We start from the raw sequence: 21,346 nt of genomic DNA, 5'->3' as shown, positions 1-21,346 counted from the left end.
GCACAATAGTTTCTTAAAAATGTTGGCAGTAATTATCTGTGATTTTTATTTTTTCAGAAAATTTTATAATGATCCATGCATTAAACCTACGAAAAGTGATATATAAAATGGGCGTATAACAATGTAGTAGATTTTGAGCCGACATGTGTAGATCATTTTTAAACCAAGTTTGGTTTTTAGGGGGCGTTCTTCAACCTAATCTAGAGAAAACACACTTTTCGGACAAAATGTGAGAAGTGGCGTTCTTTAACTTTTCGCTGTGATAGATGTTACAGCCGGCAACTAAGATAGGCTGCCTTTCACTTAGAAGTAAGAATAAAACTAGAAATTTCAAAAATCGAAAGAGAGATTCGAATGTTTTAGTTGCTGGCAATTGTTTTGGAGCGGAAAAATTACACAAAAAGGCAAGAACAAGACTTATAATGAGCTTAAGCTGAGGTTAATCAGATCATCCAGAGATTTTAGCTGGAAACAAAACGCTAACGACGCTAGTATTATCATAACATACTTTTAGGCTGAACAGTTTTGCAAGCTATGGAAATACTATCGCTTTGAGCGATATGTGATAAAGAAAACCCGGGTAGTATTCGTAGATCAGAGCCGCTATGCTACTATTCTTCTTCTTTAGAGTTTCGCATGCTAATTAAACTGGATTTATCACTGGCGGATGAGGGTTGGAGAAGCTATAAATTACGCAGCAACCACTTGAAAGGGTAGCTCCATATAACCCTTAGGTCACTACTGCCCTTATTATTTTGCATAAAACTGTGTATAGCAAATATATACGTTAGTTATAATGAAAAGAAAAGCGAAATCTAAGCAAATATACACACCAATAAAAAATAGCTAAATTACAACAACTGACAAATGCAAAAAAAAAACTAACAGATACGGTAAAAAAAGTGAAGTATAAAAATAAGCAAAAACGAAAAAATTTTATGCAGAAAATTGTGCAAAAAATAAAAACCTAAATGACAAAGTCATACTTACTACAATGTTGCTAGTATCTTCATGAATGTTCAGCGCGCTATCTACTCCTCCCCTAGTTTTTCTCTTCTTTTCCAGTACCGATTTTGACTCTGACAACGACTTTGAATGTTTTTGCCGCACACGATGCTCCACTACAAATGATGTACTAACACAATATATACATTTGTTATTTGTTGCAGAATGTTGAATATTAGTTGCCAGCCTCTCTCGTTAGCAGTTTATACAACGATGAGTACAACAACAACAGCAAGGATAACGAGGGCTACGCTGATGGCTGCATGCGTGTATGAGTATACGTACGTGTGAGCATTTGAAACCAAAATCAATAATAGCTTTTTGGATGAAGGCAGCAGCAACAGTAAAATATACGAGCATAACCCCAATACTCACGTACGTACGTATGTATGAATGTGTATGTACGCACAACTCTGCTAAATATTTTGTACACTATAAACAGCGCATAGTAGTAGAGTTAGCTCATTTCATGTTGACGCAGAGATAGGCTGATTCTGTTGCTGAAGCTACACGGCTGAGGCAGGTGCTAAGCACAGGCACGAAGTGATGCACATTTGAATTGTGTATGTGTTAAAGTTTGTAAATGTGTTTGTGTTAACTTTTGCGTATGTGTGTGTTGTATACGTGTCTCTGTATATGTGTTTGTGTGTGTATGTGCGTGCTTACACCTCACTGCTGCTACGCGCCTTCTTTACGTTTACGTTGTACCATCGATATCGCGACCAAGTCCAAGTCCAAACGCTGCCAGACGTAGACAAAGTTTCTTCTGCTTCTGCTTCCACTTCTCCTTCTTCTTCTTATTTGTATTTTAATATTCGTTTACTTCAAAGTTTATTCTTTGTGTTTTTTTTTTTATAGCAAAGGTTTTATTTGCTAAAAAAAAATTGTTTTATTATACTCTTCGCTTTGTCGTATTTAGCACTGCTCAATTTCCGCTTTTTCATTGCGCGTCAAATGAAAAAGTTCGAGAGCATTACAACAACAACAAAAAAACAACAACCATTTAAGGTTTTTTCTTCGACTCTTTTCTTAAAAGCGCTTCAGTAAATTTTTTTTGTTTTTTTTTTTTTGTTGTGACGTGCTTCCTAAAATTTTTTAATCAAAGTGAATAAACAGCAACGACATTGATGACGGAAGACCTTACTATCGCAATGACAAGAGCGAATAGTAAAAAAAGAGACAGATAGGGGAAAAATGATAGGTAAAAGTCTAGTTGAGGGGTCGACTGCTAATACTCTACCAAAAATATCAAGAGAGGTGTCAAACGACGCGTCTTGATATCAGTATTAATAATCCGAAGGCGGAAAATAAAAATTTTATCTCGTTCAAAAGATATTAAGAAAAAAATGATCCGCGGGTCCCTCCGAAACCGGGGGTGGCATCCATAGTATTTTTGTGCAGAACACCTTTCTGCATTGGCGGCCTTCGGCCGCGCTTATAAAAAATTACCCTGGGTGGGTCCAACACCGGTTGGGAGACCAAAACTATATCCGCGCAAAACACTTATTTTCACAATTTTTTTTTGTGGGTACACAACATTACAACAACCACATGAAAATCGTCAAATTCAACTACAAATATCTCGGGACAGAGATAAAATTATTCTTTTCCGCCTTCGGATTATTGTTGTCGAGGTCAATACGCGTCTTTTGACATCTCTCTTGATATTTTTGGTAGCGTATTAGCAGTCGACCCCTCAACTAGACATTTCCAAATGATAAATGGAAAAAGTGGATTTATGATGACATAACCGTTAAATTGATGCTTCTGCTTGTCGTAAACCAATTTTTAGAGGTGGAAAATATACTACAAGGTGAACCGTATGTTTATGTTTACACACGAAGTTTAAGCCTATACATATACATATCTACATTAATTGCCATTTGCTCGCGGCAGTGCAAGGCTTCGCTTACGCACGTAATTTAATACATGCGCACACAAGTCAATACCTCGGAAAAAAAATTGCCATAAAACAATGCGAATTTCGAGAGCCCTAAAGCTTGTACTTTGTAAGACTAAAATTTCTTGAGCTATAAAACTCCATACTAAAAAAACAGTCAGAAAACTTTAAATAAAAAGTGAAACATTTTCTGCAATTTTCGAAAACGTTTTTGAGATTAGTTTGCATCATTCCAGTTACAAAAATCATAGGAGTTAAAAAAGAAATTAATTCATGTAATTTGATAAAAGTTGCCACTGCTATCTTCTGCTGTAATTAAATTTCAAATAAATTGATAAAATCCGTTAGAAATTGCTAATAACTGTATGAAGAGCAATTTTGGGAGGCGAAATAACCTCAACTCTGAATGAAAGAAAACGTTTGTGTTCTTTGCGATGGTTATTTTAAATTTTAAATATTTTGCTTGAGTAATTTTAGAAGTGAAAAATGGGGTAAAACAGATACCGGTTCGAAATATATATGTATATGTATAAAACTGTATATAACTATATACTAAGCTCTTGGAGCGCGCCTATAATTATTCCACACAATTAGGATTAAAAAGCATATAGAATAAGTATGTACCTAAATGGTGAATAAAGGAATAGCAACAAAACGGCAACATTTAGAGGCCAGTTACAAAGCGAGCAGCGGAGCATTCATATGACTGAGTGAGCCTTTACACTAGTACAAAGTATGATTGTTGAAGATTTCGAGTTCAATGCTCAGCTCCCGAGAAGCTAGCTGATGAAGAAGTGAGTTCAGAAACATGTCCTAGTAACCATCGCCGTTTGTAAACTTTGTAATTTTTCTCTAAAATCAATAACAAAAAAAAAATTTATAAAGCAATATGAGCATGTCTCGCTAATTAAATACACGTAAAACTTTACGACGAATATTTTTGTAGAATATTTTAGCAAGTTATCTCTCTCATGAAAGGCTTGTTTACCCCTTTTTTTAGAAAGTTTTTATAAAATAGCGTTTAGGAGGTAGCTAAAGGGATAAAATGTTCTAGAAAATTGTTTGTAGAAAAATTTTAGCTGGTGTGCTCTCAGAGAAATACATTGTGCAAAGAACGTGAACGACCACCTAGAAGAAAAATTAGAAATTATTCGGCTTAAAGTATGCAACAGTTTTGTATACTTTATTTAATTTGCATATTATATACAAAAAATAAAATTAAAGAAAAAAAACTTTTTTAAAAATAATTTGTTTTTGTCTCAGACGATAAAGCCTAATTATCGTTAAAGGTTACAATGAACTTGTACAGTGTTATTTTCTTTACAGTCAATTTCTTTTTTACTTTTTAGTTAATTTTATTAACCAATATTAAAAGCTTATTTTTAAAAAAGTTTTTTTCCTTAATTTTATTTTTTACTTTTTAGTTCGTTTTATTAACAAGTAATAGAAGCTTGTTATTAGAAAAGCTTTTTTCTTAAATTTAATTTAAATATGAATTTTTTTAAATTTTTAGTAGGGTAAAATATTGTTTAAATTAGGTATGTAATCTTTACTTAGTTATTTGTAACCTTTCTCATCCTATCCATTTCTTTTAATGCAACAACATTACAAGGTTTCTTCGAAGTCAACTTTGAACAGTCAAATTCTTCTATTCGAGTGTTAACTACCTTAAAATCATATTTAATTGTGACTTTGCCTATGTCGCGTTCAGTATACAAACTACTCATTGCAGATCTCTGCTCTGCTCCATCGCCAAAAATCTGTAAAACAAAATCAAGTGCGCAGAAAAGTATGCAACAAAAAGTATGCACCATTTAGCGATAACAGCCTAACTTCTACGTTTGTTGCATACACAAACAAAGCGAAGTTACCTGCGTTCTTCAGGACTTAGGATTTTATTCCCTTGTGAATACAAATCTTTACCGATAACTCTGTTATCGAGTAATTTATCGAATTCTCGCAAAGTAATATTGCATTGTCATCGGAGTTATACATGTGTGCAAAATTTCTGCTCAATCGGACACCGCGAAGTGTATCAAATTTAACTTGCAAGATTTGATTACAGACAACAGCCAAGGGAAAGTAAATAAAAGCTTATAAAAACATTGCTGATATGTCATTTGAGCTCATATCTAACCATTAATACACCTATGTAGGAAAGAAAGAGTCAATAAGGATTTTTTTAAAATTTGTTGCATATTTTAAGGCCAAAATTAAATTTTTTATTCTCTGCGTCTTTTGACGTTCTTTGTATAATGATTTTGTTCGAGAGTACTCTTGGTAAAATTTTCAGGCGAATATTTTTCAAGAAAATGTTAACCTTATGGCGACCTCCGAAATGTTAGTTTTTTCCAAAATAGTGTCAAGGAGATGCTTTCATGAGAGAACTTAAGGGTTACATGTTACACAATATATTTAACTGTACGAATCTTAGACATTCAACTCCAAAATGTATGTATTTTGAAGTTTTTTTTTTTTTGCTTAATCTACCCTACTTTTCACTTTATCAAATTAGTTTAGACAACATTTTGCTAATTCAGAATGACCAAAGGAAAGACATTTGGTATATTGATTTGGAGGCATTTCGCTAGAAGGTTTTGTCTCCCCGCTGCATTTGGTTTCCGTTTTATGACGATCTTGTAAAAAAGTCCTGTATATTTAATTCGACTTTATAACCGTGCTAAGAAATTGCAATATAGATTCATAACCCAAGTCGTTAGATAAGGTTTTGAGACTGTCCTTCGTTCCCGGCTAGAGAATCATCTAGTATTTTTTAAATTCATGTAGGATTGGAGAAGTGAATTGATAGTTCAAACATTATAGCGGTTACAAAAACTGCAAAAAAAATATCATACGATATGGATTCAAAATCGATGTGAATGTTTTTGTGAAAATCTCAAAAGGCCTGCATATCTGCCTCTTGTGAGTAAAATTCTGTAGGCGAAGCGTTGGTATCTTATGACGCCACACCATCACCTTTATGTCTCTTCATAAAAACTCCGAGTCATTGGCAGAGTGAATGAACCCCTGAACTAGACTCAATCACAAAAGCTCGGCATTGGCTAGTATACACGAACTGAGGGCTTTTCTACCCAGAGGCCTTAGAATTTTTGAACTTGAAGCACACATAGAAAAAACTATCAGGGCTCATATGTTATGTAAGTATCAAGCATATGAAAGCTGTAAGTATTCTGCTATGATTTTCTTAGAAAGCCTACTATATTGAAATTGAAAATTTAACCGGGTTTTTGAAAAGATAGATTTACTTTCTTGTCGAATCTTATGGAAGACACTAGAAAATTTTATAAACTACTTTTAACCAAATTGGGAAATTGAGAATGAGTGCGTAGAAGTGTATGGTGAGAGGGCGAGAGAGAGGGGAGAAGAAGAAAAAGCAAGTAGCGGGTTAGCCTGCTTAGAATATACCCGCTGCAGGTATGCCTGTCATAAGACGCGACTAAAATACCCAAACGATTCAAGGGGTTGCGTAGCGCAAGGGGTTGCCAGCGCATTTTATAGCTTCCCCAACCCAATTTTCAACCTCACCTACCCGTGGCGAATTCTGTTTCATTAACAGCTGAGGGCTCTGGCGACCCCAAGTTCCATGGATCTGGGGGTGGGAAGGGATGGTCTAGAAGGTTCAATGTGCTCATATTAAATCGTTACCGGGATGGTTGGGATTGTACTTTAATGGTGCTTTTTACCAGAACCTACATCTATATTCGGCAAAGATCCATCAACATCGATTATCCAAAACCTTCTTGGAGTGTTTTTATCGCTACAACAACAACAACACCAGGAAGGAAAAGCAAGAGAGGTAAAGAAAGGAAATTGAAGAGGCAGAGGAGGAGCAGATATGGGTTGATAAGATACAGGTAGAGATAAAGGAATGGGAAAGGATGGATAAGGTGAAAAAAAGTTGAGACAGGGCGAGGAGTATTAAAATGAAGAGGGGAACGGGAGATGGGAAACAAGAAGAGCATGAAGATAAGCGAAAGGAAAGAAGTAAGAAGATAAAGAAAGAAGCTTTGTAGCATGTAAATAAAAACGTAGGCAGAGCAATGTCGGAAGTTAGATACAATTTTTACTGAATTTTTGAACCCTATATTTGAAGCGAATCGATTTTACCGAATGTAAAAGTTTAAAGCAAACTTGTTAAAAAATGATAACTTATTGTTGACCTTACCGGTTTTACTGACTATTTTCATTAGAAACCAATTAATGATTATTTGCCACTATCTTCCATTTTTAATGATTATTTTGAAATTTATTGGGGAACAAGTTTTTTTGATTAAAAAATGGATAAAAATCAGATATAATAATAGATATCCAAAACACGATTTTTTTACTAATTTCGATTTTGTTAAATAATTGTAAAAATCAGATTTTTTTTGTAATGGTAATCATCCTATTAAAATTTACAGATCTGGTCTAAAGTTATTAAAATTTTGCGCTGAGTTTGGAGATATGAAAATATTTGAAAATGGCAAGAGCATTGTAAAAGAGTTTTAAAAATCAAAATAAAAACAAGTAAGGACGTGACTGTCTTCGGCTGTGCCGAAGACTTCATACCTTTCATGATAGGGGCTGAACAATAATCTTATCCCATTCTTAACCTCCAAATAATGCGCTGTATAAGATAAGAAATATATAGTGAACAGATGTACATACCTAAACGAGTTTAAGATAAATATAAAAAAATGGCAAAAACTCCCCTTATCTGAACGATTGGTTGTATGGGATATATATTATATACAGCTCCGATCGAAATGATTTTTATAGGAAATCTTCTATGATATATTGGAATAAATATCATCAAGTTTAAGGTTTTTATATTCGAAATTAAGGGAGAAATTGCCAAAAATCTTTCTATTTGAACGATCGGTTGTATGGGATATATACTATATATAGCTCCGATCAAAGTGATTTTTTCAGAAAATCTTCTATGATATATTAAAATATATATCACCGAGTTTCACGTTTATACTTTCTAAATTACGGCAGGATGGACCAAAATCGTCTTATCTGAACGATCGGTTGTATGGGAGATATATGTTATAGTGGTCCGATCCTACCGGATCCGACAAATGTCTAATATAATACAAAAATACATCCTTGTGCCAAATTTCATTGAGATATCTAAAAATTTGAGGGACTAGTTTGCGTTCAAACAGACAGACGAACGGATGGAGAGACGGACATGGCTATATCAACTCAGTTCGTCACCCTGATCAATTCGGTATACTTAATGGTGAGTCTATCTTCTATATTTCTCAACGTTAAAAACATCGGACCAAAGTTAATATACCATTTCATGTTCGTGAAAGGTATAAAAACAATACAACTTAAATATTTCGTTTAAACAACTAGACTGTCACAGTTGAGCTCATTTTACCTTAGGGACTTGGTCTTATTAAACTGAAATTAATAGTAAAATTGTATATTAAAATCTCCTTTTAAATCGCAATTTAAAGGATCAGTAAAATACTGGACCCAGCCACGCTCATAATTGCTTAAAAAACTTATTTACATTATTAATGCGATAACAATTGTTCCCCATTCACTACTCCCGCGCGTTGCATGCCACTTGAAGTGGCAACGAAAAAAATTAATAATAACTCATTTCACTGTTTTGCTACCGCCCACACGCCCAACTACGGCTTTCATAACACGATTTTGCTATTCTTATGTATCTCATCAGCAATGTTGCTTCGATATTTTTAATTTATTATTTTTTATTGTTTTTGCATTCTGCTTTTTGTGCTTTTTCATCTCTTTACTAGCTGCCATTGAAGTTGACGCCTCCTGAGCATCGCATCATCATCATCATCATCATCAATACACCTACCACGTAGAATAGAAATAGTAAATGACTGTTGCTGTTTAAAATGTTAACTCGTAAAAAGTATACTAGATATATGGCTTTATGTGTGTACTTCGAATATGAGTACTTTTTTAAGCCTAGTAGAAAAGAAATCTACAGAGACATGGCTGACCAAGCAAAAAAGATGTAGAATCAAGTGCGGAGCTGTACAGTCCGCAAGATCATGTGCAAGCTTTTCTATGTTATATAAACAAGATATCGCTAAAAGAAAAAAAATATATAGTGGGCACCTTCAGTGGGTTAAATTCCGCAAACCTGAAGGGTCAAACAGAATCGATCCTGAGGCATTCCGGCTAGTACTAGAAGGTGCTAGTACCGGTGCGTGCCGGATTCATATCTGACAAAGGAATGCTCACATCCGCAACACTTTCCTAGTAGAACGTGCGACCTGCAGGAAGCAAAGGTTAGAATTTTTTTTGCATTAGTGTCATGTGCTCGTCAGATTAGAGATCAGTAGTGGAATTCACAAACTTATAACGATGCGATTTGTCGAGATTTTAATTAACGATTTTGTCGCTTGCCTTGCAAAGAGCAAAGAGATGTACTAGTCACTAACTTAGTTATAACGACTCGAAATAAATGACATTTAAATTTCGTTTTAATAGTAGAAAGGTGGTGGCACAGCTTAACGAAACCTATAAAAAGCGAAAATCACAAAGGAATGCCAAAAATAAATAAATTCCGTATACTAACTGCCTTTAAAAGGCATTATTGTGGAGTTTTTACCTATTTTAACAAAAGGTAAGTAAATGCGGTATTAATTTCTTTTTTTTTTCTCTGTTGATATCGCAGTTATTCTTCAACCCCTTCATTGACCACCAAGTTGAGAAATAATATCATGAGCCAAGTCTGGGGTTAGTCGGTACAGCTTTCGAAACTCCGTTGCATTCAAGTGGAATGGATTATCTACTTCTCTAAGAACTTGTCTGTCCACTGGCGATGGTCTTAGTGATTCTTCATCTTGTGATAAAACGTACGCCAGGTACTCAAATGCCATTTGATTTATAAATAAAGCTGCTTTTCGTGTTTGAAAGTAATTTTCTTTTTTAACTAAAATTGCCAGAAATGTTAATTTCGTGATTGCTAACGCAGCCAATTTACTTGCCGTTTATTTAACAACACAGCTGATCGTCGATAAACAAATATCGATACAAAATAGTTACTGAATAACGAAATCGTTATAGTTAACGATTCACAAATAAAGCGATGGCAAATGTGGTTAAAAAAGTTAGTGAACTCCAATACAGAGCAATTATATAATATACAGCTGCGAACAGAAAAATAGCAGTGAGGATTCTAATTTGGTCAATCAAAAAAAATTTTTTTTTGTTTTCAATATTTTATGAATAAACTGCTATGAACCTTTTAACTGAAATCTGTCTCAAAACCATTTTCGAAAAAATTATACGAAAATTTTAAAAATTTATTTGGAGTTTTCCGTTTTTTTTTTTGGTTTTTTGTTATTGAGTATGCAGTTTTGTAGCCCAATCAATTTCAGTCCAGCAAGGTACAAGTTATAGGTCTATCAAAATTCGCATTGATTTTAGAAATTTTGTTTCGTAGGGTGTTTCAGATTTTCGTCCATAAAAAGCGTGGACGCAAAAAAAAACCGGAAACACACTTCGGATAAATTTTTCCAGAATCAATGTGAATTTTAAGAGACCTCTAACTTGTAAAATTGTTTTGGCGACAAAACTGCATACTCAATAACAAAAAAAAAAAAAAAAAACAAAAAAACAACAAGTCCGAAATGTTGGTAAAATTTTCTCGAATTGACAAATTTTTCGAAAATAAAAAAATTACCAGTGATATTTTTCTGTTCGCTACTGTATATGAGTTGTTGGAGCATTGCTTATTAACTGGGCATTGGATCTCTTTTTTCCGGGGTGTGGACAGGCACTAAGTTATTCGGGTACTAATCATTCAAGTGCTAATAATTGTTGTTAGCGTCTAAAATTTTAGAAACTCGTAACCTCACTCTTTTACCAAATTGCTCTTAATAGCTTAAGCTGAATTTGAGCGTTTACAACAAGGCTGTTCATATTCGTTAAGAAAATTCAGTACAAAAATTTGCAAAATTGTTTCATGTCTTTTGTATAATATTTTTTATTTATTTTTATTTTTTCTTCATTACAGCAGCGATCACGATAGTAGCAATGCTTATTTTTATCAAATTTCCTCAGTAAATTTTTTATTTTATTCTTTCGATAAATTATAAAAAAACTTCCATAAACTTTGTAACTTAAACTGTACAAACTAATCTCAAAAACGTTTTCGAAAAATTTCGAAAATTCGAGAAATTTTTTTGAAAATTTCGAGCTTTCTTTTTGGAGTTTTCAGAATATTTTGGGGTATATAGGTTTGTAACCCAATCTATACCGCCCTAACAGAGTGCAAGTTATAGGTCTCGCATTGACTTTTAATTCAATAGATTGTTTAGACTTTCGTCAATGCAAAGTGTGAAACTTGTTTTGTTTAATTTTATGATCGCTACTGTAGATGCTGATTCTTGTATATGTTTTCACTATCTTCGTGAGGCATTTACGGAACACATAGTTCAACCTTACCTAAAACCGCTAATTTTCAAACTGTTCGGTGAAATGATGAAGCGAAACAATGTTCCAAAGAATCCACAGGTATATTGGCGATCTTGGCACACATATTTTTTACATTATCGAAAGATACTAAAATCATGGTACCAAAAAAAACTATTGTGTAAACATATTCTGTAATCATCAAAGAACGAATCGTCGCATTCGCGCTTTGGCAAGACTGGGAAGGACTTCGTCATTTGGAACAGTCGTAGAACCACTCTTGTAAACAACTACTACATTGGACAGAGAAAGCTTTTGAAAAGTAAAGGAATAATTGACCTTGCTTGATGTTCTCAATTGGTATCAGTAATTGCGAAACAGGAATGTCGCGCGAGACATGTTACGTAACGGTCAAAATAAGCCTAGGCGGATAAAACGGTGTCGATGATTTTCGAAAATAATATAGATTATATCCATCCTGACGGAAAATCAATAAAACAAAACAACGTAATAAAAAAAAATGTTACGCATACGCACCGGTACCCGTATTTTCAGGTGGTACGGATATGTTTGCAAATATACCAAAGCAGGCTTTGCCTATCCGTCCCGAAAATTACTGAAATTTTTTTTTTTTTTTTAATTTTCTCACTATATTTTGTTTTTACGATAAGAAAACGCTGGACGAACAGCCACTTCCTTATTATTAGATGAAAAACTAAAAATTGTGTTAATATTCCGACGGCAGGTGTCCAACAGGAATCAACCTCGAGTACTCGAACACCTTGGACATTGCAGGGGCTTTCAATAATGTTTCTAAATGGGCGATTATGGATGGTCTTAATTACATTAAAGTACATCCAGCCTTAAACAGATGGATCGGCTGTATGTTAAATTTCAGGAAGATTACATCAGAATGGGGATTGTACGAGGCCACGAAATCAGTGGACAGGGGCACTCCGCAGGGAGGGGTGCTATCACCTCTGCTGTGGACGCTGGTCATCACCCAACTGCTCAGGCGATTCGATGAGGGACCCGTAAAACTTACGGCTTATGACGTTGCAATTGTCATAAGTGGAAAGTGCCTTCCAACGACCAGTTCTTTGATGGATCGGGCGCTTCGGGATATTCATACCTGGGCATCTAATGTCGGGTTGAAAGTCAATGCGGAGAAGACGGATATGGTCTTGTTTACAAAAGGTACAAGATCCCAAATTGGACCAGGCCTAAGTTAGGAGGGGTGGCCTTACAGGAGAAACCTGGCACAAAATATCTAGGAATCATCCTAGACAGTAAGCTGTCATGGAAGCTCAACGTGGAGGAGAGGGTGAAGAACGCCTCAACGCACTTTATGCATGTAAAAGAATGCTGGGGTATACGTGGGGCTTATCACCCTCTCTTTCTCATTGGGTTTTCACAGCGATTGTAAGCCCTATTTTATACTATGTAGTTCTTGTTTGGTGGAAAGCCACTCAAAAAACAACATACCTCAAAAAATTAGAGGGGGTATGCATACTATCGATGCTTAGCATTACGGGAGCCCTGAAAACAACCCCGACGGCTGCACTGTATGCCATTATGCACACCACCTGTAGACCTGGTAGCGAAGAACATAGCATTAACAACTGCAACCAGGCTCGGTGCCTCGGGGCAGCTTGAGCACCGGCCATATGGCCATAGTAGTATAGCGTCATCAATCAGAAGACGAACAGACTACCTGATTCCCTATCTGCGCTTCGAGGGAGGTCTTAAGGCCACAATAGAGGTGCACTGTTGGCGCAAGGGTCCGCAATTGGCGGACGAGGCGATACATGTGTACACAGATGGTTCCAAAGTAGTGGAAGGAGTAGGGTCTGCGGTATACTGTGCTGATCCGGAAATAAGCAGATCCTTTAGGCTGCCAGATTACTGTAGTGTTTTCCAAGCGGAAATATTAGCCGTAACCAAAGCATTAGAAACCCTGGAAGATAATAGCTTAAGCTGCAACCGTGTTAACTTTTATATTGACAGTCAAGCAGCAATTAAGGCAATAATCTCGCATAGCACAGCATCTAAATGCGTGTTAGAGTGTAAGCAGTCTCTGGAGAGAATCGGGACAGGGAGAAGCATACATCTATATTGGGTCCCAGGGCATATGGGAATAGATGGGAATGAAAAAGCGGACGAACTAGCTAAAAGGGGCGCATCCCTTGAAGCTTGCTCCGTAGAAGTCCCAATTAGATTGGGCGATATTAAGCGCAGGCGAGAGGTGCACATGATCGACCAAGCGGGAAAGGCGTGGGTTCAAGCGCGGGGCTGTAAAGTGTCGAAGATTATGTGTAGGTCTTACAACCTTAGACTAACAAAGTTGCTTCTATCATTAAAAAGAAAGGACTGTAGACTCATGGCGGGTATTCTGGGGGTGCCACGAAATCCCCCAAAAAAAATAACCAAACATAAAATCCCCAAAGAAAAAAAAATACCCAAACACAAAATCCCCAAAGAAAAAAAATACCCAAACACATAATCCCCAAATTAAGAATCCTCAAAATCAAAATCCCCAAAATCAAAATCCCCAAAATCAAAATCCCCAAACACAAAATCCCAGTGCTATGATAAACATCATGACCATGTAAAAAATAGGAATATCTCTTTCCTCTTTCATTCATATTTATGTATGTATATCTATATATTCAACAAGCTAGCAGAAGCGTGTACTATGCAGAAGGACATCACCGTGGCGGTAGCCACGGTTATACCACACACCCGGATTTGGCATGGCGTAGCCCACACATAAAATGGGGATTTTGTGTTGGGGATTATGAGTTTGGGGATTTTGATTTTGGGGATTTTGATTTTGGGGATTTTGATTTTGGGGATTTTGATTTAGGGATTTTGTTTAGGGGATTTTGATTTTGGGGATAACGTGGTAGACCCGGGTATTCTGACTGGACACTGCCTCTTGGCGTCACATGCCTTTAAATTAGGCTTGGTCGGTGATAGCATATGTAGGAAGTGCGGGTTAGAGAAGGAAACAATCGAGCACGTTCTGTGCTCGTACCCTGCACTTGCCAGGCTGAGACTCCAGCTATTAGGAGTGATACAGCTGTCAGATCTAGAAGCAGCAAGTGGCTTAAGTCCTAGGAAGTTTCTAGTATTTGCCAATAGGACGGAGTTATTTTATAACATAGGTCCTGGTTTTTGATAGGAGTTTTCAGTTTGGTCGTTAAAAGAAACTTCTGGTAACACTACGGACTCAATCAGTCTATGTGAGGTCCTTATGGACCGGCCAGTTCAACCTAACCTAACTCGAAAAGCAAAGGTAAACCGTTGATCAAAATTAAAGGTTAACTGTGAGAAATTTCCTCAACTAAGAGCAATTTTTCTTAGCAAGAACATTTCTGAACATTTTTCTTTCTTTAGTAGTTATGCAAAAGTAAACATTAACTTTATTACTTTTTATATAATATAAAAAAAAAAAACAAACAAACAAAAAACAGGGAAATACTCCCATTCCTTACTGGATGCTCGAAATGCTCGAGCAATGCTCACAGTATGATTATCATTCCCACTGGGCAGTCAGCCAGCCAACACACATATACACACACACACACACGAATGCATAGTGGGCTTCGAGTGGCGTTTGGCTGCTCGCAATATGTGAAAAATCAACAATATTGGGCGGGTGTTTGCGGTAAAATGCGTAGGAGAAAGGTTAAGTTGATTTCCCCACAACCGCTACCAGCGTCGACATCGCTGTTACAACACATACAAAAAAAAAAAATGTTAAAAAAAAACAGTTACACATACACACGAAATTGCACATGCCAACTGTGCCAAAGCGAAGGAGTCGAAGATAAAACGTTGGTTGTGGAAAAAGCAACAAAATAAGCAATTTTCAAAATTTTTAAAATAGTTCTAGAGAAATCTCAAATATTTTTCTTTTTAATTATAAGTTGCAAGTATTTTTTGTACATCTTTTTTCTTTTTTAATAATTTTCTTTCTTCTTTGCATTAAAAAAAATTTACATATTTCACGATAAATGTCCTTCAAGTTTTTAACTGCTTACATACATTTTTCATTAAATTTTGTAATTAATTAATACTTTTTTTGTGTTGTTTCATATTCACAGATATTTTATTGTCTAAATTCTCAAGTTTTCAATTTATCTCTTGCACACAATTATTTTTTTTGTTTCATTTTCTTTAGCACCATCAAATTTTATACAGTTTTTCTTTGCATATAGATGAGATTTTTAGTTCTTCTTCTACGCTTGGTGTCCGCTAACTGCCGTTATGCTGAACGTTGCTGAGCTGTGTGTACCCTTTCCAGCCAAGGGCTCGCATTCGACTGCCACATACAGCGCCAGCAAGGTACACTGTTATAGATTCCGAAAAATCGCGCAGATTCTACGACAGGATGAATAGGAAAAGGAATACAGCGCAGCTTCTCAACAGAGCGCAAGAAAGGCAAGTGCTCAACATAAAACTTAATATGGATGGATGCTCAATTCGAAGAAAAAAAGTTCAGCATGACTGAGCAGAGTAGAGAGCGGCTTTGTACATACAGATAGATAGCTTACGGCTCTACAAAAGATGCAGCGCTGAATGTAGCTAGGAAATGTCAAACCATATATGATTTACATACTGTGTTGGGTTAAATAATAGCAGCACGATGCGATTTATTGATTGTGAAAGTAAATGATGTAAACGAGTGTTTAGAATTTTCAAAATTGATCAATGTTACTAGCTCATAAAGATGCTTTTGTGGTGAGGTGAAGTGGCGACTTTAACATCAGAGCGGGAGAGGAAAAGGTCGGGTCGTCATCCACGATGTAAGATTTCACCAGTGGTGCCAAAGTTCAGCATAAAAAGTACTCATGAAGTTCGATGCGCCTACAAACTAATGTTTTTAAGATAACTAGAGCTCGTCCAGGTTTTGAAGTTAAACTACAACAGAGGCAACTTTACCAGACACAAATAATCTCGGGCTCTTTGACAAGAGCTTCGTCGGTTGCTCATCTGTAATAACCGATACTGAAAATTTATTGTAGGCTTATTATCGAAAGGGAACTATTATCGCCGAGTTATGGGTTCTTTATAGTTATCGAGATTTCCATATAAAATCGATAAATTAAAATATCTATAAATTTTCGAGAACTTATCTATAACTTTTCAAAAAAAAATTCGAAAGCTTTTCGATGGAAAAATCAAAAACAAACCTATAGCTAGTTAGTAACACTCCGATAATAAATCGATGGCTTTTCGATATTAAGTCGATAACATATTTATAAAGAATCGATAATTTTTCGATAACGCCAATAACAAAGCGGTAACCACCGAAAATAAGTTTATAAATTTACGATAACAAATCGATAACGTTTGGATAAAATGTCGCTAGTTAACAACGCTTCGATTAAAATTAGTAAAGCATTACTAAATTTTGTTTCAGATAATTTATAACACTTCTATTACAAATCGAAAACTTGTCTCTACATCGTCAATAATACACCTATAAAAAACCTATAACTCATCGATATCAAACCGTTACCGCTTAAAAAAAGATAACACGCAAACCGGTTTCGGATTTGGATTGGTTTTGATTTTTACTTTTACGCTTGTTATACATTAGAAAGGCAATTCCGCAAACCAAGCTATTTACTGCAGAATCAGGCTGTTTAATATCCCAATATTTATCCAGAATATTGCTCGGAACGACCTGATTGCACTTTAGTATTGTCGCTTTATACCTCTAATACTATCAACTAGGTTTACTCGATAAGACAAATACTGCAAGAATATCCATGATAAGAGAAACGATACGCACCATCTGTTTGTCGACTTAAAGTAGCGTTTGACAGCTCGAAAGGGAGTGCCTGTATGAAGGTTTAACTGTATTTAAGTTACCTGCAAAGCTTGCACAGATTTGCGAAATGAATTAGAGCCCACCAAGACCTGGCTTCGAACTGGGAAGGCATTGTCCCAGCCACACTGCTTCATATGCTTATAAATAGCAGCAACAATAAATAGTAGCAACAGATGTAGCATTCGGCGGCTGCAGGAAGAAACGATTGAAAACGTTCTGTGTTCGTGTCCTGTGCTCGCAAGGTCAAGGAGTAATTTTACAACACAAGTGAAGGTAATAATTGTAGATTTCCTTTTGGTAGTCAAACAAATTCTGGTTACTCTGTGGACACATTAGCCACCGTGGTACCAGCTGTTATTATTGTAGTTGTAGCGATAAAGACACTTTCCGAAGGTTTTGGAGTTCCTTAACCCTTTAAATCGCTTGGGTATTTTAGTCGCATTTTAAGCCGCTAAGCAGACTAATCCGCTGGGTAAGCGTGGTACCAGTCTTTTATAAAAGCGTACAACTGCTGGCGTATTGAGATCAATGGCTCTAAGAAACACTCCGTACTTCTGCTTCTGTTCGGAAGAAATAGGAGAAAAAACCGCCTCTGAGTAGGGAGAGACAGACTTGACCAAATGAGTTTATGATTCCAAATGACGGCGCGACTTGTTAGGCAACGGATGAAATTGTTTGGATGTTAAGCGCCAATTAATGATACTGGTTGATAAATATGTTCACAACTCATTGTATTTCCCATTACAATTATATTGCACAACACTGTGTGAATATACTTCGACAGCAGAAATATGATTACAATTCAATGTGTACATCCTTATTTGCTCATCACCCACTCTATTTATAAAAGAGAGTACAGCTTATTTTTCGTTCTAAACCTCCTCATACCAAATATCATACTACTCCATACCACCCGGTACTAAGGGTGGCCTATTCGCGCATACACACCGGTTGAGAAATTTCACCTTTATAGATTATGAAACTGCGCTGCTAGCGCCAACTATGGCAATAATCAATTTCCAGTAAAACGTTGGAAACTTTCTAGCGCGCATAACGTAAAGGCAGGATGGCAATATGGTACTCAGACAGCTATACTATGCTATATCCCGCTTCGTCACTGAAGAGAACTCAACTTGTACCCAACATAAAGTTAAATCATAAACCTGCCCTTGGCTGATGGATGCTGTTCCAGTATAATCTCAGTGCTCAAACAACTCAACACAGCTGAATCTGTTAAAACACCACCAATTGTCCTGAAATTTGATGTAAAGTACATGCAAGTGAACTGCGATTTTGGAGTCTGCGCAGCAGCGCCTGGAAAGCATCTCTCGCATAAATGTAACGCTCGCCTACAAGAATATATTTTGCGTACACTTTTTTCTTCTCAAAATTCGTCTAAGTTCTGTGCGTAACTTTTTCAATTCTTTTTTTTTCCAATTGTTGAAAGCAAAGTAGGAGACTAGGCATATATCGAGCGCCATCTGTTCAAATGGACATCAAACACAACAGATTCGGCAACAAAGTTAAATGATAATAAAGACTAACTTGAATACAATAACGCTAGAAGACTTTCAACTAAAGTCACATTTGCCTTGACGACGACAACGACGAACGCAAAATATGATGATGGATGTTTTAGCTACAACAATGTGGACGAAATAAGAATGGCAATGACAGTTGCATACAACTCAAAAGGAGAAAAATTAAGTCAGCACAATTACACAGAGAATTGGTAAATGAATTAGCGGCTGAGAAGCTTATCAATCCGCCTACCTGCCCGAATAAGTCAAGTAACAACTCTACTAACGTTATAAAGTTGAAAAAATCAGCCGATGAGCATACACATGTAGAGAACTTATGATAAGTGTAGGTATTTGAGGCATGGTTGGCTGGACAGAAGTGAAAAGTTTCTGAAGTCAACTCTACGGGATTCAAGTTAGGTTTCTAGAACGCACATTGGGCATGGAAACTACATTGTTCATAAAATAAATTTGTTTTATGTATACCAACAAGCCTTGCATAAAAAAAAAACACTGATGGCGCTTTTTCTGACTGACAAGAACTCGGGAATTATGTTTTTAAAAAGGATGATTTAAGTTTCACTTGGCTGGCTGAGAATATCATTTGCTTTATGCTCAGGTTCTGAAATTCAGTAGGAAAACAGACTAGCTCTCATTGATTTCTCTGCTAATCAGATGATTTTATTTACATGACCTTTCGAAGAAATTAAAAAGTTACTGCGACATTCAAAATATTCCTTCGAAAATAGCCTTAATGAATTTCAACTAATGCTCATAACAATTATTCGGTCATGGTGCACCTCGAACTTGAGTAGATCTCTTTGCGCTTGACCCTTTAGCTTGTAAATGTATATGTAATTTTTATACTCAGTTGAGCAGAGCTCACAGAGTATATTAACTTTGATTGGATAACGGTTGGTTGTACAGGTATAACGGAATCGAGATAGATATAGACTTCCATATATCAAAATCATCAGTATCGAAAAAAAATTTGATTGAGCCATGTCCGTCCGTCCGTTAACACGATAACTTGAGTGAATTTTGAGGTCTCTAGATGAAATTTGGTATGTAAGTTCCTGGGCACTCATCTCAGATCGCTATTTAAAATGAGCGATATCGGACTATAACCACGCCCACTTTTTCGCTATCGAAAATTTCGAAAAATCGAAAAAGTGCGATAATTCATTACCAAAGACGGGTAAAGCGATGAAACTTGGTAGGTGATTTGAACTTATGACGCAGAATATAAAATTAGTGAAATTTTGGACAATGGGCGTGGCACCGCCCACTTTTAAAAGAAGGTAATTTAGAAGTTTTGCAAGCTGTAATTTGGCAGTCGTTGAATATATCATGATGAAATTTGGCAGGTGCGTTACTCCTATTACTATATGTACGCTTAATAAAAATTAGCAAAACCGGAGAACGACCACGCCCACTTTTAAAAAAAAATTTGTTTAAAGCCAAATTTTAACAAAAAATTTAATATCTTTACAGTATATAAGTAAATTATGTCAACATTCAACTCCAGTAATGATTTGGTGCAACAAAATGCAAAAATAAAAGAAAATTTCAAAATAGGCGTTGCTCCGCCCTTTTTCATTTAATTTGCATAGGATACTTTTAATGCCATAAGTCGAACAAAAATTTACCAATCCTAGTGAAATTTGGTAGGGGCTTAGATTCTAGGACGATAACTGTTTTCTGTGAAAAAGGGCGAAATCGGTTGAAGCCACGCCCAGTTTTTATACACAGTCGACCGTCTGTCCTTCCGCTCGGCCGTTAACACAATAACTTGAACAAAAATCGATATATCTTTACTAAACTCAGTTCACGTAAGTATCTGAACTAACTTTGTATTGGTATAAAAAGTGACCGAAATCCGACTATGACCACAGCCACTTTTTCGATGTAGAAAACTACGAAAAATGAAAAAAATGTCATAATTCTATACCAAATACGAAAAAAGGGATGAAACATGGTAATTGGATTGGTTTGTTGACGCAAAATATAACTTTAGAAAAAAAATTTGTAAAATGGGTGTGACACCTTCCATATTAACTAAGTAGAAGAAAGTGAAAAAGTTCTACAGGGCGAAATCAAAAGCCCTTGGAATCTTGGCAGGAATACTGTTCGTGGTCACTGTTCTGGGTCACCCTGGTCCACATTCTGGTCGATATCTCTAAAACGCCTTCACATATACAACTAAAGGCTACTCCCTTTTAAAACCCTCATTAGTACCTTTAATTTGATACCCATAACGTACAAACAAATTCTAGAGTCAGCCCTGGTCCACCTTTATGGCGATATCTCGAAAAGGCGTCCAGCTATAGAACGAAGGTCCACGCCTTTTAAAAAACTCATTAACACCTTTCATTTGATACCCATATCGTACAAACAAATTCTAGAGTCACCCCTGGTCCACCTTTGTGGCGATATCTCGAAAAGGCGTCCACCTATAGCACTAAGGCCCACTCCCTTTTAAAATACTCATTAACACCTTTCATTTGATAGCCATACTGCACAAACAAATTCTAGAGTCAACCCTGGTCCACCTTTGTGGCGATATCTCGAAAAGGCGTCCACCTATAGCACTAAGGCCCACTCCCTTTTAAAATACTCATTAACACCTTTCATTTGATACCCATACTGCACAAACAAATT

The 21,346-nt window shown here is 36.1% G+C and overlaps 1 protein-coding gene across 25 annotated transcripts in view; it reads right to left on the bottom strand.

Moving 5' to 3' along the window:
- The window catches only part of CASK (peripheral plasma membrane protein CASK), a 471,051-nt gene that overhangs the window by 143,937 nt on the left and 305,768 nt on the right, over positions 1 to 21,346 (bottom strand). The window contains exons 1-3 of one of the 25 annotated variants that reach the window (XM_067762349.1): positions 15,374 to 15,664; positions 1,714 to 1,878; positions 991 to 1,264 (exon numbers count right to left, since the gene is read on the bottom strand). The exons of 15 other annotated variants lie outside the window; for them this stretch is intronic. The gene's annotated coding sequence lies outside the window, so the exon portion shown is untranslated. Of the gene's footprint in view, positions 1 to 990; positions 1,905 to 15,274; positions 15,292 to 15,328; positions 15,665 to 21,346 lie in introns of those variants that run through there. 9 more of the 25 variants (XM_067762354.1, XM_067762350.1, XM_067762351.1 and 6 more) reach the window with 9 other exon arrangements.

The sequence above is a fragment of the Eurosta solidaginis genome, chromosome 1, assembly GCF_040869045.1.
Source record: "Eurosta solidaginis isolate ZX-2024a chromosome 1, ASM4086904v1, whole genome shotgun sequence".
Lineage (NCBI taxonomy): Eukaryota > Metazoa > Arthropoda > Insecta > Diptera > Tephritidae > Eurosta > Eurosta solidaginis.
Note: the sequence above shows the minus strand (reverse complement) of the source record. Positions and strands in the feature narration are given on the sequence as shown.